This window comes from Diceros bicornis, chromosome 3 (genome assembly GCF_020826845.1).
Source record: "Diceros bicornis minor isolate mBicDic1 chromosome 3, mDicBic1.mat.cur, whole genome shotgun sequence".
In the NCBI taxonomy this organism is placed as follows: domain Eukaryota; kingdom Metazoa; phylum Chordata; class Mammalia; order Perissodactyla; family Rhinocerotidae; genus Diceros; species Diceros bicornis.
The window spans coordinates 90,974,318-90,993,588 of NC_080742.1; the positions used below are offsets into that span (position 1 = coordinate 90,974,318).

General features: G+C 40.1%; 1 pseudogene; it reads right to left on the reverse strand.

Annotated features, from left to right (window-relative positions):
* Positions 1–6,173: 6,173 nt before the first annotated feature.
* LOC131398469 (TRPM8 channel-associated factor 2-like) lies at positions 6,174–17,512 on the reverse strand (annotated as a pseudogene).
* Positions 17,513–19,271: the final 1,759 nt, after the last annotated feature.

The window sequence follows — 19,271 nt, forward strand, 5'->3', positions numbered from 1 at the left end:
TCCAGTGGGGACTCATGCTTGTGTGCGCAAATGTGAACACGTTGGCATTTACAATTTTACTAATTAACAAAACTTACATTTATTCTGCTGAGTGCTGGGAAAAATAAAAGAGACATAATTCCATTTTTTCTCGCCAAAGAAAGAATTCTTTTTCCAACTAGCACAATGAATTCTGAGCCCTAGTACCCAGTCTTAGGTATATTTATTCCCAAATCAAAAAATTTCTGAGCTAAAAGATAGAGCAATTTTGTCTTTTCATTTTACAAATAATAAAAATGCTGCCCAGAGACTGCCTCAAGGTAGTAGAGAAATGAAGAAAAAGCTTTATTTCCTGACCCTCATTTTGGCTCTCCTTGCACTGTTCTGTACTGTTTTCTTTTTTTTTCTTTTTTCTGGATTTATTTATTCAACAAATACTTAATGAACACCTATGTGCAATGCACTGGTTATCTATTGGGGAAAGTAGCACACAAAGATGAAACAGGAATGAATTCTATTTTCTAGAGATGTGCACTCTGGGGATAAATATTCTCATAGTCATTCTTTCTCTCTCTTTCCTCTGCCTGATTCTAACACCAACTTTAGGTGGCCAAGATTTAGCCCATCATGAGCCAAATAGGAACTAATGCAAAGGAGAAAATGCAGGTACTATTTGGACTTCCAGAGACTGCAAGAATTGGGGGGAATTCTTGGAGGAAGAGGCTGTCAGGTTGGCCCGAGAATGCTCCAATTGTGAATATACCTAGTGTAGCGCTCAGGGATCTCGGTTAGCAAGCAACAGAAAAGAAAGCCTTGGCTAACTTCTGCAGAAAAGGAATTTACTAGAAGTAATTTGGATAGCTCTCATAATTCACGGTGTGTATGGAGAACCAGGCCTGAATACACTAGGAATCAGGATCTAGATGTTCAGAAGTGCAGCAAAAATTATTGCACAAGAGTTTGGTTAGGATGTGGCTGCTATGGCCACTGGTTAATGGATGCCACCAACAGAATTAATTCCACACTTTTACACTCCCCTTGTGTCATCTGCTTGTGATTCAAAGTCCCAGTGGACATGACTGACTACTCTCTGGTTACAAGGGTTGAGAAGAACTAATATATGTATTTGGCATTTTTAGCTAGTGTGCTGTGAAGAAGGACCTTGTGTTCCACCCAGACTCAGACTGTTTGAGGAAGACTCCAAACAGAATCAGGATCCAAATGCTGAGCAGCCCACAAAGAAAAAGGAAAAAACTAAAAAAAGTCTCTATATCCATCTAAAGTTCAACAAAATTGAGTGAGTTGAGAGCAGATAGTTAATATGTGTGATTCCAGTCAAATTTCCACTTTTTCATCTGTAGAAGGTTTTTAGATATGAATTAATGAGTCTTTTATCAATATAGATTCATCTTAGAAACCCAAAGATATATTGAGAAGTAAGGTGCTATTATTAGGGGGAAAAAAAACAGATATTTTACTATTATGAAAATAATCTCTAAGCTAATTATATTTTTTAAAAGAAAAAATATCTTTTAAACATTAGTCTCTTAAACGTCAAGCATACAATAAATTTCAAATCTAAAAGATTTGATAGAAAATCAGTTTGTCTGGCTGACCTATAGATCATGTTCTATTGAATCTCTTTTCCTTTACTTGGAAACTACTTTGTAATTTCATATAAAACTAAATTAATTTACTTTTTTCCTCTTTCAAATGCATAAGTCACAATTTCTCCCTCTATCCTGCATTATTCACATCTATATAAAAATAATGTCTAGTATTTCATTGTTTTAAAAAATAAACTGTTCCCTTGTCTCTTTATTCCTCTAGTTATGACTCTATTTTTTTTCTTCCTTACCAAGGAAAATGTATTAAAAATATTTTGAATATGGGTTGTTTCGAATTCTTCATCTCCCATTCTTCTCAACCTACCCCAGTTGTGTTTCTGATTCAGCGACCACCTACCTCGACAAGATCACCAACAATCTTCATAAGGACTGATCCTAAAGATCCTCTCCACCCCCATTTTACATGACTTTTTCATGAGCATTCAACAACATATGACTGTTGACTTCTCCCTCCTCCTCTGCTTTAAAAAAATATATTTTCTTTCCCACAGTTCTGTGATACTGTAATAAGTTTCGGCTTTCTCTTATCTCGTTGGGCTAGTCCTTCTCAGTCTCATTTGCTTGCTTCAAAATGTTGGCTCACAGCATTCTCAGTGTTCTTCTTCTTAAGTAATTTAATGTGACCTAAAGTATTTATATTCTGATGAATTCTAAATTTATATTTTCAGACCTGGCCTCTGCTCTGAAGTCTAGACTCATCTATCAAACTGCCTATCTAATATCACCTCTTAATTCTGTTCTCCAAACCGCTACAGTCTAGACTCATATGTTAAACTGTCTGATATTTCCTCTTAAGCCCACACTCTCATTTCCCACCATCTCAGTTAAAGGCATAACACTGAGGGCTCAAGCCAAGAGCCCAGGTGTCATCCTGGATTTCTCTTTACTTGTCTCCATCACATTCAATTCATCAGCTAAGTCTACGAGGTCCACCCCCTAAATACAGAGGGTCATATTTTCTGAAAATAATGACAATTTTGTTTCTTTCTTTCCAGTTTGTCTATTTTCCTTGTCCTAATGTATTAATCAGGACCTCCAGGGATCTGCGGAAGGCTGCACTAAGAGTAAACATTCTTCTCACGTTCTTGAATTTTATGTGAATGCTTCTAACTTTTTCCTACTGAATATAATGCTTGCTGAAGGTTTCTCATGGATATGCTATTTGGTATAGGAAGTTCCTACTTTATCGTGCTGCAAATGTTAAATCATGATTGAGTCTTGGAGTTTTCAAATTATTTTTTGACATGATCATAAAGCTTTCCTCTTATAATCTGTGAATTCAGTGATAGACTAGATATACTAGAATTGGATCTTCCTTGCATTCTTGAGACTTATCCATATCCCCAATCTAATTCCTCAGGACTTGGAGCTCTCCCGTGGCCACTCCTGCTGTGTAGAACACTTTGCACTGGGTAGGTTCTTGGTTTTCTTTCACCATGTGATAGCATCTCCCTGGATCTTTTAGGCAAGCCTGCCTTCTGGCTTTCTAGTGCTGTGTTAGAGTTTTAGAAAAGATCTTGTCTTTCTAATAGTTTAGGGAGAAGGTTGAAGAGGCTGAAGCCTGTGCTTAGTGTGCCATCTTGAGGACAGACAGGAAAGGAGTGTAGTCATTTTGGTTGATGATATAAAGAGATTTGGGGTTCATCCTGACTTAGAGAAATGCCCTTGATCCAGAATTTAATGACATATAGCAGGACTGGGGGAAGTGATAATTCAGAGAAAAAAAAGAGCCTTTCCAAAATTAATGTTGGCTGAAGTTCAAGTGAGGAGAGAAAAGAAACAAGTGTAAGAAGAAGTGAAGACAGAGACATAAAATTTCAAGGCCTAAGGAATTTAATTAAAACTGATTATTTCCTTTGAAAGTTTCCATCATCATCCCCCACAAAAATTTTGCTGAAAACATTCTCATAAGTGCTGAATCTTGAATATATAAAAGGGGTGGGGAGGAGACCAATGGAAAGTTCCCTCTCATCCAATGTGACCACCACTATGACCAAAATTTATCGAGCCAGGTATGAGGTAGAAAAAAAGGGAAAGATTAAAATCATGTTGCAGTTTCTTTTTAGAGTAATGGAAGAATTTCTTTGAATTTCAATAAATATCATAGACCTCTCTAGGATATTCAGTGGGGAAGGAATTGGGAATCCTTCATCAGTCTTGTCTACCTTTATTTAGTCCACAAATACCTATCCATCAAAAACTTTTGATGTTCCAGGCACTGTGCTACATATTGGGGATAAAACTCTGAGAAATACCGACATCAGCCCTGCCTCCATGAAATGTACAGAGTAGTGAGGGGACAGAACATTAAATAAACATTATCTGCAAATGTGATGAGAAGCATTAAATGAAGCATGAGTGGTATGGCTGCAGGTAAATAGTGTGCAGTCAGGACACAGCTGAGTATGGTATTTCCTGTAAGAAATGATCTTTAATTGAGACCTAAAAGAAGAGACAAAGAACCATTGGTCAGCCTTTCCAATCAGACTCTTGTTTTTCCAAAGCTGGAAAAAAACAAATTCTTGTCTATCCTCTCTATCCAAAGCTACCTTTATTTTTTATTTTTAATTTTTTGCAAAGCTACCTTTAAAACATATGAGTTTATGGTTTCAGAATCATTGAATCCCAGAGGTGGAGACCATAGTGACCCCTGGCCATCTTTACCATCAGAGGAAAACTGGCTTGTGTTATCACTGTCCTGACTCATGTTGCTGGAGCTCACCCACTGTGAGTACAGGAAAGAGATGTGAATCCAGGAAGGTCTGTTTCAGGGCAAATCCTCTGTGAGAAAAGACAGGAGTCACACTGCTCTAACAGCAAACTGGAGAGGACTTGAGGAAGGGAAAACATTTTAGTTGGACTTTTCTGACGACAGGGGATAGAAACTCAACTCAAAGAAGGAAGAAATTGATTGATTCAGGAAACAAAAAAGTCTGGGAGATGATGTGGAGCTTGAAGCACTACTAGATCTAGATTCTTGATCAATATCCTCAGAGATGTAGATCTTTGATTTGTCATCGTTTTCCTTTGTGTAGGTTTCATTGTCCACCAGGCTCTCTTAATCATATTGCAAGGCTGCTCCCGACTTAAATGGCTCATAGAAACCGTGATCTCAGAAAAAAAAAATCATTCTTCCTACACCAATGACTTTATTATTCATCAAAAAAGGACACTGCCTGGTTCTCTTTAAGTCATGTGAACATGCATGGTCCAGTCACTAGGTCCAGAGGATGGAGTACTCTGGCTGTCCATGGTCTTGTGCCTATTCTTATGATGAGAATGCTGTAGTCTCTTGATTGACAGCCCATTCCAATCATGGAGAAGACAGAAGCAGCTCTCAAGAGGAAGTTTCCTAGAACAGATGAAAAAGTAAGGAAATCCACCAAAGAAAGGCACATTTATGTATTTTTTTCTCTTTGAGCACATATTGGACTCTTGTAAGTAGAGGAAGAATACCTATGATCATATGTTCTTTCAGTTACAAGCACTGGATCTAGAATCTACTGATCTTTTTCAAATTCTTGCTCTACCATATGTTAGTTTGTCACTTTGAAATTTAGGTTTCCTTGTTGGCTAATGAAGATTATATATGCACATGCGGCTTAGCAGTACTCCGTTTAGCATGGATTTGCAGCAACATTGATCCTCCAGAACAGAAGATCCTGACCAAAAGCAGCCATGTGCCTTGCAAAGCTTTCCTCGGTTTACACGAAACAAGCCAATATTTCTTTTGTTTGCTTGTCTTGGTCTGTCTTTCTGACACTAATATTAAATTTTCTTGGATAATTATCAGCAAAATTGTTTCCCAAAGGAACAACACAGGTTGTTTGGTAGGCTGTGTGGCAGCTCCCGTCTAAAGAGGTGAGGTCCTTCATGCTACGGGAATAATTCTAAAGAATGCTCTCAAGGTAAATATATGAATCAAACACTCCCCAAGGCATACGGAATACATCTCCATGAAGTTTAACCTATTACTACATTAGAGCTTTAATTTCCAGGAACACATTATCCTACTTGGAACAGGGTCCGCCTGTGATAGTACCTGACTCATAGGGTTGTTGCAATCAGGAAATGACTTAGTCCATTTAAAGTGCTTACCGCCCTGGCTGGCACACAGTGAGTTCTCCATCATGCAGGTGTTATTATTCATTTTCAACAAATGTCTGTTGACCACCTACTGTGCTCAAACCACCCAGACAAAAGATATTTGTGAAATACGTGAAATAATTTTAGGATTAGGAGAAAGGTGCTCTATAGAGATCCGAAGAAAAACATTCATGGGGTTAAGTTTCTGGATCTGAGCAACTCTTGTCATCCAATAAAGCAAATGTAAAATGCTAAACAAATCTCTTTGGTTTAAAAAATAAAACTAGAGAAAACCTGATTGAGTTATACATAGTATCAATTTTGAAAATCACTACCTAATTTAATCTCTACTTTGCAAAAGAATTAGGATATTCTGGATAAGATTGAGAAAAAAATAAAGTTGAAATTTGGGTTGATTAAGGGAGGATTAGATCCATTGAATCCAATGATTTGTTTCAAAGTGAACGTTTCTACAATTCTTCACTCCTTTCTATAAGGTGCATATAATTTCATGGGATTTTCCTGCTGCTCAGGCAGACAGGCCAGGCTATCAGCCACTTCCTTCTGGACAGGCCACCCAGGCCTCAAAGAACGGAACCAGATTCTTCTACACCTTTTCAGAGAACTTCTTCACCCACAGATTCATCTTGCTCGTGTTGTCATTGGGGATGCCAGAGAGGGTCTGGTACTCAGCAAAGAGCTGGGTGAAGGGCTGGCACTCAAAGGCTTCCTGGAGCTGGGAAGAGAAACAAGCAGCAGAATGAAGTATCTAGTCTGCAAAATCCACCCCTACACACACACATAAAATTACGTGCTAATGCCTACTTATAAGCCACCTTTTAACATTGATTTAATTCTCATCAGTGCCTCTCTCCTTCTCCATTCCCTAATATGCTCATTCCAGTGACTGGTGTCATACCCTATTCTGCCTCACTCCAGTCTCAGAGATTGAATCTCCGCTTGCACATTATTTGGTCTATAATAGGCTCTCAATAAATGGTAGTTGCTTTTGGTATTATTATTTCTCTCACTCCTAAGCTCAGTGCTAGATAAATATTTTAATCTGACCTAGGTGAGGATACCCTCTCATCTTGTGTAGCTGAAAAGTGGAACCCCACCATTTGAAAACACCCACACCACCTAGATGTGATGAAATTTTTATTCTTTGTTGAAGACTTGACTCTTGGTAAGTCTGCCAAAGTGTCTTATGGAGATGGGCAGATATGTAAGAAGAATGCATTCTTTGTGGGTAGAGCTAAGACGGACTCAGATAGTAGGGAGAGATGGGTGCTTGGAGACAAGTCCTAGAAGGCCCCTGAAATGGATAGTCGGGATTGTAGAGCTTTAGAGCTAGAAGGGACATACTCTTGATTCATCATTTAGGAATATAGGACCCTGGAGAATCACAGCCTTGAAGATAAGTTAGGGTGTCTCAACAGCACCACTGTCATTCTTTCATCATTGCTTAGCTGCGATCGCATGGATCCATTAGGCTGTTAGGAGATATCTAATAGTAATTATAATCAACCACTTATTGAACATCTACAGTGCACCAGGCACTGTACTGAACACCGAGGTCACAGAGATAAAAAAGGAGAAGACTCTTATACTGCCCAATAAGAGAGACAAGTGCTTAAGCAATTAACTGACAACGTGGCGTCATTAGAACACAAAAAAAGTAACATGGGAGAGCAAGCAAATAATTTCTCAAAGGAACGTATTCAGGGAAGGCTTCTTGGAGAGGGCAACAAATGAGCTGATTTTGAAAGATGAATAGGAGTTTTCCTGCTGTATAAAGAAGGCAAAACTATTTTAGGGAGAAAGAGCAGTGTTTGTAAATGCACAGAAACATGAACCACGGTGATGTGTTCTGAAAACTATAAACAGTTTTGATTTGCTGGAGAATAAGTAAGAAGGTGGGAGCCTGGAACTCGAGGCAGGGGGATGAGGCAGAGCCAGATAATGGAGAGTCTGGCATTCTACATGAAGGCAGTAGGGAGTCTGAAGGGTTTTTAGCTGAAATGTGTGGTTTATTCAGCAGCTCTTTGGAAGATAGGTCAGTTGGGATCATGGCTAGAAATAGGGAGATCAGTGAAGAGGCTATTGGAATAGGTATCAGATGAGAGATGCTGGGGACTTGAGATTTGACCAACGTGGTGGGAATGGAAGGTGGGGAGTCAGAGAGGAGGTTGCTTGGCCTGTGCTTGAGTCTCAGACCCCAGAGCAATAGAAGTCTAGGTAGAGAGCAGTGAAGGGAGTCTGCTCCCAAGGGCTTTGAACTGAGCTTGTATGTCAAGCTTCTGGCTGAGACTATGACTCTTTCATTCAGACACGCAAACAGATTACTCATTACTAAGGACAATGGTGTAATCCAAAGTTATTTTGCTGCCTGAAGTAATCTCACACTCTGGAATAGTGAAGACTGTGAAACTCCAGAGACATTGTGCCGTAGTGCCCAAAGCACGGGGATCTGGAGTCAGAACACTGAATTTGAGTTCTAGGTCTGTTTCTTTCTAGCTAATTATAAGATCGATGGCAAGTTGCTTATGCCCTTTAACCTTCAGTTTCCGCACCTATGAAATGAGGGTCATGATAATACTTCCTCAGTGTATTTCACACGGCTGGCAAGGATTAGATAGGAAAATGGAAGAGGTTTTCGAAAAGCTGTAAAATACCGCACACATAGTATTTATTTTACAACGAAACCAGAATTCATCCACATTTGAGGTTTGAGGAGGAAGATATCTTGAGAAACTTGCTACCAGGTCACTCTGCCCAAAATATGTCCTGGTACTGCATTGTTATAGTGAGGTAACGTCATTGTCTTTTGAACTGAAAAGATGACTCAGGAAAAACCATTCGATTTTGTATTTGGCAAAGCTGAGGTTCTACCTCAAGGTCGTCTGGCCAGAGCTGCGTTACAATGGTATACTTTTCACAATGATTCCAGCCACTTTCATTTACTTCCACAAAGTTCTGAGGCCGAGGATAGGAGAGGGACATGTGTCATTACCCATTTTAGACATGGCAATCCTGAGCCACAGAGAGATACCACCATGCAGCCCAGTCTCCCGTGTCCAGGGGAAGAGGTGGGCCCATGGCTGGTGTGGGTGATGAAGGAGTTGTAGGGCTCCTGATGTCACAACTGTGGGGTCTGGTCATTCCCATCTCCCTCCATTTCTGCTCAGTACCTGAAGATATGTTTGCAGAGCCGTCCACGTGTTCCAGTCATTTGGGGGGCTCCCTTGTCCACGTGCATTTTGATCCTCAGCTCCCGACTTTGAGGTCTCAGAGTAGAGTAAGCCTGAGCCCTGGGAATGTTAGGGCTGTCTCACTCACATAGACTGACCAGAGGTTGCACATGGCCTCAGTGGTATGGGGATGGATAGTCCATTGTGGCCCAGCTTGTGGAAGGCAGCCCAAATGCCTTTGGACCTTATGATCCCCTCATTAAGGAACTCAGGCACTGACTGCACGTGGCACATGATGGGTTATCCAGAATGCATCCAACCTGAAGAAAGCAACAGGGAAGAAGAGATGAGGTGACGTATGATATTCTCTGTAGATTGTATCTCCCCCACCATCCCAGGAGACCCAGAACATTTTGAGTAACCCCAAATTAATCAGAAACGCATCTGACTTTACCTTCCTGCCCAAGTTTCTTTGCAACCTAGCTGGTCTGCTTCCCAGTTTCTTGGAGTTTTGCATTCTCATCTCCCCTTGACCCGAAAGGCACATGTATATGGAATGTGACTATTAGTGTCATCATTCTTTTTTATATTTTTTCATTTTTGCGTGGGTGACTGTTTCCATGTGTTTTTAGGTGGGTGGTGTGCTGTGTCTGGATTTAGGACTCTGAGAGAAAATAGTATGATTCTCCTTTCTCCAGTTTAGTCGATCCATTTTGTGGAATCATTTTGAGAGCCTGAGGATGGCAATCAGGCTTCCTTGTTTTTCTCTAAATACCTACATTTTCTCCAGGTTTCTCAAGACTTAACAAGACCTTTTTACTCTGCTCAAAGTTATTGAGTACCCTCCTCTGCTGCTTTTCTTTGCCAGCTCTGACCCCACTCATGTCTTATATCTTCCATGAAGCCACTTGTGGCTTAGTTTTTCTCCATTCTTACTAGCCTCTGACTCCTTTTCTTGAAGATTTAAATAATTTACCTTTTTCATGAGAACATGGTTTTCAGGACCCTAAGTGTTATGCACCATTTTCTCTACTGATCCCAGAAAAATTAGGCTTTGTAATTTAAATTACATTTGTTCAATTGGAAAATAAATTTTCAGAGCATTCACCTGGAGCACACACCAGCTGAGATATGCACGTCAGCAACTGTCCTCTCAGGATGGAGAAGAGGGAACTGTCTAGCTTCCAGCCTGGCTACAGCCCGCATCATCTCATCCTAGAAGCGGAGTAAAGGTTCGGGGTCCTCCACGGCTCGGAGGTTTGCGGTTGGCACCGTCAAGATGATGTTGTCTGTTGCCAGCTCTCCCCAGAGAACCAGGCTCTCCTGGATACAACCTCTCCACTCCTCCAGGGATGTCTTACCTGAGAATAAAGGTCACAGAGCCTGCCCCACATCACTTCCCCTGGGTTTAAATTACAGATTTTTGACCACATTGAGAAACAACCTGGTAATTAATAACGTCTTCCCTCGCCATAAAAATGAACCACAAACCTCTCTCCCTCTCCCCATCCCTCTTTCAGTTCTCCAAGGATCATGTGTCCATATTGTCCAGCCCACTTTCCACCCTCAAGTCTCACTCCCCTTCTTTCCATCACTCAGATCCCTGCCCTTCCTTACAGCCAGCCTACTCTCCACCTCCAGACTTGCCTCTGTTCTGGGACCCAACCTGAATCTGAATCCCCCACTCACCCAGCTTGAAGTATGGAGCAGACACAGCTCCACTGATGGTGACAGGCACAGAGCCCAGTTTATAGCCAGTGGGCACAATGAGGTAGTGGAGGCCCCCTCAGAGCCAGGAGATGGACTTCTTTGTTGTATCCAAGCAGTAGTGGTGCTTCACCACAGGGGGTCGGTAGTAGTCTCTGCTAGACTTAGGTTATCAGAGTGGCAGTTGGTCAGTACCTGTCACAGTGAGCATCCATCAAGTGTGGACAAGGGAGTCATCATGCGGATGTTTGAATAGCTGTGTATGTGTGTTCGAAGCCAGATGGGATTCTGACCTGCCTTGTCCTGAGCAGGAGTGAGGAAAGGAGCATGCCCAAGTCCTAGGTCTCACCTGGATGAGTGCAGGATTGCCTCTATTCAGCCACTTTCTCCAGGACACCTCTTTCTGGTTATAGTTATTCTTTGCTCTCTATAGCGTTTTGGGAGTTTTTTCTCTAGTTTAAGCAAAACCAGCCCCATAGTAAATATTGACTCAGAGAAGACACTGACTATATCCCTGGGATTTCCTGTGGGTCTCAGCTAGGAGAAGGCAGGGTCTGCACCTACATATGTGTCTGTGGAATCTTTATATTTAGGGTGGGGTTGGAGCTTGGACAGCCCATGAGGTTTAGATGCTAGGGGAAAGAGTAAAAGTCAGACGGGCTTTGATACTGGGCAAAAGAGGAGGAGGAGATAAAGAACCTTGTGTGGTTCCTTATTCTCACGGGAATCTTAGGCTTTTCTGTGACTGCTTCCCTCATTTGCAAAGTGAGGGTCGTACCTGCCCTGTATGCCTGGTGGGGTTGTTGAGAGAATCCAAAACATTATTTAAAGTAGAAGTAAAAGTGCTAAGGAAATGTCAAAAGTTAACAACGTGGAGGTGGGCTCCACATTGACTACCTTCAAGTCAACAGTGACAGCATCATCAGGCAGCATAACTTCTGCAATTTGTCCTTCAGGAAAGTAGAGTCCAGTACTCACCCAGAAACTGCCATTGTCTGAGAAGAACCATGGGAAAGGCTGAGGTCTTCCCATCACCATGTCTCCACCTTCATGCAGAATCCCCACAGTCCCTCCCAGAGATATTGCACCTCCTCTGGCACACTTGAACTCACCCATGCTGCCTTGACTCATGTCTCCCATACCTCACATAGAATCCCTAAACCCCATCTTCTTAAAAGTTCATGGAAAGAATGGAGACAGCCTTCCTGAGGCGGAAGCTCCTTGGAATGCTGCTGAAGTTAATCAGTCCATCATCTCCCTATCCCTATGCTGTCCTAACCCCTCTCTTCATTCCATACCTGCACTGATCTCAATGGTGATGGGAGATTCTGTGGGACGTAGGAAGGAGAGAATCTGATCATGGAGCAACAGAGAGCAGTCACTTCCTGATTTGGCCAGGTCTCTGGCCAAGGATATCGGGATGGCCTGAGGGCTGCCCCTAGTGATTGGGTTTTCTTTACACACCAGTGGTAAGCCCTTTTGTTGGATCATTTCCAGGACAGTTTTGTGCATAGACTCGTAAATGGGAATTCCTTTATATGGGATTTGAAACATGTAGGCACAGTCTTTCATTAGCCTCTCCAGCCAGCTCTGGTGTACACCTCTTCCCTCATTATACAGCGTGGACTTGAATTAGCAGAGAGCTCTGCGGAGGTGGTAGTTTATCGCGTTGGGTGTGGGGACTGGGAAGCAGCCTGTATGGCTTTGCTGATCTGAGATGCTAAGGCCAAAGCATGTAAGGAGTTTGTTCATCTGATACTGAGACATAGAGTGGAACTTGGGTGTTGGGAGCCTCACTACCAGGCCTGGTCACCAATCAGCAATTCTCCACCCTCTGCAATAAATTCCTCCAGCTTCTTGACATCCATGTTGCTGAGTGATTCACAGCAAAAGACACTCAAGTCACTGGACATAAGGTCTGCCCTTCTCCACTCCAGGTTACTTTTTGATAACATAGGGCCCAGTGCTTGCATTTTTGAGCTCAATCCAATTCTCTCTCTCTGGTTCCTCACTAGCCAGCGCAGAGTGCTGACAACAAATGGACCCATCCTGTGATCAAGGATGAAACCCTCATGGCCACCAAGCACCACATGACCATGGCCATAATGGGGCAGCTGCAAGAAAGCAGCCTAATGAGCTGTCTAGCCCCAGGGGAAAGGCCAGGGCCCCATGCACCAGCAGCTGGGAGAGTTTTCTCTCTCCACTGATGTCCAGCGCTGAGATTCCTTCCAGGAGCTGCTGCTGATCCTGACTGTGGTCCTCCCCACACCTGGAAAAGAGGTATTTCCCCAATTAGGGCCTGCAGGAGAGGTGGGTATAAAAACAGGACAGAAGATAATACCCAAGACCTGAGCGCACTTGGAATAAAACCTTTAAGAGGAAAGAGAGGGAACTGCTATTTTAATCTTGCTTTGTACATCTTCAAATGAGTTTTGACTATGAGTAACTAACATCACAAAACTGTGAGATTTTACTTTATAGACACAGTATATCTTGAAATATGAATATAAATTCTCCCAGTGAAATTTTCCAGGATGAACTGCTGTCTCAGTCAATATTGCATTGACTATTCTGAATTATACATTGTTTACTTGAATAAAAATATAAAATAAAGTTTGGAAAACAGCCTATCATTCCTACAGAAAGAAGACCTACTTATAAATTTGGAAGGCTTATATTCTACACACATGTGCACACATACACATGAATAAATAAAAAAGGCTATGAAATTCCCCAAATTCTCAAATTATCTTTATCAGAGCTCTAGACTGTCTTTTGTTCTGCTTACTTTTGGTAGTTTTTAAATAAAACCTCTGGAATTATTATATAGAGGAAAATATTTAGTCCATTCTCTATTATCAATTAAATCAGGTAAGAAAACATCACCATTTTTTTAAACTATCAGATAAAATATTTCAATGTTGTATCAAATTGTATTCTACCTAGCTGTCCAAAACTTGGAGTAAATACATTTTGGTATAGGCATAGTTATGTTAAAATACAGCAATTAAAAATGAGTGGAAAACTGAACTTATAAAAACAGTGTACACAGGAAGATCCAAAATAACAGTGAAAATACAGAAAAATTACTAGAAGGGTATATGTTAGAATGTTATTGCAGTTAGCTCTAGGTAGGATCACTTTTGATGATTTTTGTTTTCTTTTATACTTTTCTACATGTTCTGAATTTATCTTCATAAACAGAAAAAAATAATTGCTATACATTTTTAAATGTTCATTTAAAACATTTTATGTTTTAAAGTAAGTTACTTCTTAATTCATTTTCAGCATAACATTGAGGTAAGACTTTGACAATTTTTTGTCTTGTTCTCAAATCAGTATATAGAATTTTAGTTTAAGCATCCATTCTGCCTATAGATTTCTCTATCTGTGTAGAGGTTTCACAACTGATTTTCAGGTTGATGTCTTTGAAATAGAAAACTTAAAAGAAAAACTCTTTATGGTTGAGATTTTCTATGAGCAAAAACACATTACTACTGATACTATGAAAAAACAGAGATCAAGCTACATTATCTAGAGGAGGGAATGTTATAGTTAACAAAATATTAAGCCTAAATGATGCATAAGCAAAACTATCCCTTTCATTTCAACTCTTGATTTTTTGGGAGAAGGAGAGGCTTCTGAAATAGATCAATATAGTTTAGTGGTGAGGAGCTCCCACTCTGGAGCGAATGTGAAGCAGAGCACTAATAAATTAAAGAGATCAACTTTCTCATTCCCATAGATGTCAAGAAACCTTTTGATAAATTCATTCCTGATTTTAAAAAATAAAACAAAATTAAAAAATAAATTATAAGGGGAAGAAAACTTGGTTGTCTGAATAAATTGTACTTATTAGACTATATAACATCAAAACATTAGAAGCATTTCTATTAAATCAGGAGAAAAAGCAAGGCTGCCTTCTATTACTGCTGCTATTCATAATTTTAACAGATGTCCTAGCTAATGAAAGAAAGAAATAAACATTATAATGGAATGAGTAAAAAATTCCATTATTTGCTACAAGATTCCATATACTAGAAAACTTAGGAAAATCAACTGACAAACTATTATAACTAATGAAAGAGTTCAGTAGAGTGAATTCAGTATAAACACAAAACAATAATTTCCCTATTAATCAGGAATATATAGTTATACAATGGATAATTTTATAATTCATAATGGCAAAAATATATAAAAGTACCAAGAATAATCCTACTAAGAAATGCTCGAAGCCTTTCTGAAGAAATCCATAAAACTTGACAAAGAATATAAGGGAACACCTAAATAAACGAAGAGACATACATTGTTCCTAGATGAATAGTTTCAATTTTTCAAGATGTTAATTGTCCTCAAACAGTCTCTAAATTGAGTATAATCTTGCTCAAAGTCCCAATATATTTTAAAGAAACTTGATAAACTGGTTCTATAGTTTAATTTGCAAGAATAAATGTCCAAAAGCACACAAGAAATTTTTGAAAATGCTGAGTAACATAATGTGAGAGTAGAGTTTGTTTTCCTAGATATCAAAACTCACTTCAAAGCTGCAGTAACTAAAGCAGTATGGTTGGTGCAGAGTTAGTAAGATAGGTCAATGGTCCAGAAGAGATAGTTGAAGAACATGTTCATACACATATGGAAGCATATTATACAAAAAGGTAACCTTTCAAATCAGTGAGTAAAATATTAACTTTTCAACAAATTGTGCTGTCATAATTGGCCACACATTTAGAAAAAATATATATGATATAATAAAAGCAATCTATATGGATTAAAGATCTAAATGTAAAACACACTACCATAAAAGTACTAGAAGAAAATAGAGGGAAATAGTTTCACAAATTTATAATGGGAAAAGATTTTTTAAACAATAAAAGATGTTATGAAGGAAAAAGACTGACAGATTTGACCGCATACAAATATAAAACATACATATAACACCCAAAACAAAATTAAAGAACAAATAGTAGAAGAAAGTATTTGCAACATGTAACATACACAAAAAATTAATATATATAATATAGAAGAAACACTTAGTATTAGATAAGACAAAGACAAAAATTAAACAGAAAAAAAATAGAGGTTGTGAACAGACAATTCGAAGAAGAAATATACATGACCATAAATATAGAAAAATATCCTCTCCATTTGTAATTAGAGAAACACAAATTAAAATAAGAATATTTTTCACATTCCACACTGGCAATAATATCAAACAAAAATTAATAACATTCAGTACTAGCTCTATTTCGTTATGAGTGTAAATTGGTATAGCCTTTTAAAATGGCAACTTGTCAGTATCTATCAACATTTCAAATATAAATATTTTTGAACTAGCTATTCACCTTTTTGGACTGTATACCAAAAAACACTTGCAGTTGTATACAATGACATATAAGGATATTCATCTTGAAACTTTGAATAATAGCAGATATTACATCTCATCTAAATTTCCATGGTTATATAAGTTATGCTAAAGCCAGCCCATGCAATACTATTCATCTGTGCTAAAGAATAAGGTAGATTATATACACAGGGAAGGTAAGCAAATGAGGAAGAGCTTTGACCTGTCTACGTCTTGGGATTCAAATCATAGGATCGTTATAGTTCATTTGATCCAAACTTATGATTATGAGAAACCCCATCACTTGTTCAATTTCTAAAAAACAGAAGGAATCCTGCTTCACTGTGGAAGGAGATGCTACAGAACTGTCTCTGGCTTCATCACCATGCTGCTGCTCCATTTTCATCAACTCAGAGATAACCCTCCCCCACTGCCCTACTCCTGGGGAGAGAAGTCCCTGAATGCAAGGATTAGACTGTGACACGTTCTCCCTGCTGTCTCTGGAATACAGTGACCCTCAATTTCATTCATTCATTCATTCATTTATTAATTCATTCAATGTTTACTTGGTACCTACTGTATGCCAGGTAGGGCACTATGTGCTAGTGACATATTACAAAACAGACATGAATCTTGTCTCTCAAGAACTTTATAGATGTTTTCTCCACTTACCAACCATTTCTTTCTAACTAGTCAAAATTCGGAGGCACAATAGTAAATAAAACAGAAAACTATCCTGCCCTCAAGGCATTTAATACCCAATCCACAAGAGAGAACAGAGAGGATATTGTGCCTTATCTGCCAAGGGTCATTTTTATAATTACATTAGTAATTTGTAATGATTCTATTCCGTACCAACCAATTTCTCCTCTGCTAGACTGAAGGGTCCTTAAAAATGGGGAACAGGTTGCTATTTAACATGGATCAAACTCCCCACAGGGACACATTACTCACCTGACGTGGAGTGGCATCTTGGGCACCTTCTTAGAGACCTTGAACCGGCCTCTGTCCCCACAGGTGTCAGTGAAGTACGCTCCGGCCACACTGGTCACCTGGTTCCCGGGGAACCTGGACAGCACCTTGTCACGACCGTGCTGATAGGCCCAGTACCAGGCCTGGCCCCCGATGAGCAAGCCCCTTCCATGTTTCACAAACCGGATCAGCTCTGCAGTCATGCTGTCATTGTAGGCATTGATGCAGTAAACCCCCAGTAAATCTCCGGGTTCTGGATGACTCTGTGTCTCAACCCCAGAGCCCTGCAGGATGTGTCCCAGTGATGCCAGGGATGGGTGCACTCCAACAGGAGCCCCAGGCGAGAGACAGAGCCAGCCCACTGCATTCAGAAGAAATGAGGCCAAGCCAGCATCCAGCAGGTAGCCCTCATGGGACACAACCACGAGGCGGCCTTGGCCATAGGAGGAGGCGGCAATGAGGACCTGGCCCTTGTCATTCACCATCACTGGGAAGGCAGCCTCTCCAGTAAGAAGGAGTTCACAGGGGATGAGAACTTTGGGGACATCCCAGCTTGTCACTCCATCCATGAGGGCCTCGAAAGCAGCAGCGAGAGTTGTCTCCATGGTTCTAGTAGCTGCTGCAGAGGAAAGCGAAGATTCAGTATAAAAAATGAATGAACAAAAAGTAAATGAATAGTTCCATCTGTGCAAATGTTAACGCAGTGAAAAAGGAAAATAAAATCTCAGTACGATTATGAAAAGTTAAAAAATAAATGGATAAAGGCAACAGTTTCCTTATCTCCCATAGTATCCTTCTCCATAGAACCTATAGGCACACTCACGTACTTATATGTAGCTACTTCTCTGTTGATTTCCCAGGCTCTAGAACTCTTCATATGTATGATTTCTACAGAGGTTCACTCTCTTGATTTCTTTCCATTGCTCAGACATTATCTACAGAAGACATTACCTATCCCTTCTTACCTCCAGCAACTCAGATGTTCTCATGGCTCTATCTTCTGATGGCCCAGTCTCCTCTCTTCTAATCCCATTTTGCCCATCAGAAATTACATTCACAGTCATTCTTCATTTATGACAACTATAAATGATCCCTATTGTTTATCCATGGCCTGGACTTCTCTAATGAACATAAATCTTTATTTTGATCATCATCTAGAACATTACAGTTATCTGCTCAGACTCTGTATGTAGGAAATTGAGCTCATCTCTATCTTCTCAACACTTACTCTTAGATCAAACCCTTAAGCTTCCCTTTACCATGTGTGTAGGGAAAACAATATCAACATTGAGGGGTTTTGATGTGAAGATTGACGTCAAAGGTTTGCTGACAGCCTGGCACATTATACCACCAAATGCAAATTCCTGTACTTTTATCACTCTTTCTGGTTTCTCAAAATCATAGGAGATACCACAGCCTTAGAATCATGATCAACCTCTTCCTCTTTCCTCTTTGACCATCCAGTTAGTCACCAAATTTTGTCAAGTGTCTGTCACTTTGGTTTCCATTTCTATTCCCACTAACGTGGTTCAGGTTCTTAGTATGTCAGGCTTTGACTAAATTGATCTGGAATCTTCCATTCTCATTGACTCCTCTGATAAGAAACCCTCAAAGCTTCACCACAGGTAAACTATGATCGCTTCTGTCAGCCTTGTGGAGGAGGTCTCTGGGATCTCGCCTCATCCCGGTTTTTCAGCTTTATCTTCTAGTACTTCCCTCAGTAAAGACTCTGGTCCACTCGGAAAATGTGAACATGGCCTGTGATTTCCGGTCTCTGTCCTGTAGAATCCCATTCCCCCTCTCCCTTCCCTTCTCTTTTGCCAATTCACACCACAGAAGTTTGAAATTACTAGAAGAAGGCAAGTGAAAAACTTTATTTATTCTGAGAACAGAGCCTTTTGCATAGAAGGCACTGGCTAGGGGGGGTCTTTGGCACATTTTGAAGCCTGGATATAAGCAGGGGTATAGTTGAGAGGCAGGTTCTGCTGACCACTCAGCCTGACTAAACGCTACCCTTGGCCCGGCTTTTTCCAACTACTGAGGCTAGTGAAGAAAGGTGAGGAGGAAAATTTTGATCTTTTTGAGAAGCCAGGAAGTTTGGCAAAGTGTTTCAGTTTCAGCACTAGCCTGGACTCTGTGAGTGATAGTAGGTGACTGGTTTTCAAAGTTAAAAGATCTGGTTTCTTCTTTGCAAGTTTAAGGAAAACCAAGAGTTTTCTGTTGGATCCTTGAGTGCCTGCAGCCCAGATTAACTAATACCCTGCCCAGGAGGTGTGTCCTGTGATCCATTAACAATGAGGCAACCAGATGCATATGCAAAGATACTTTTATTTGGATGAAGCAATCAACTGTTTTGCCTAACAC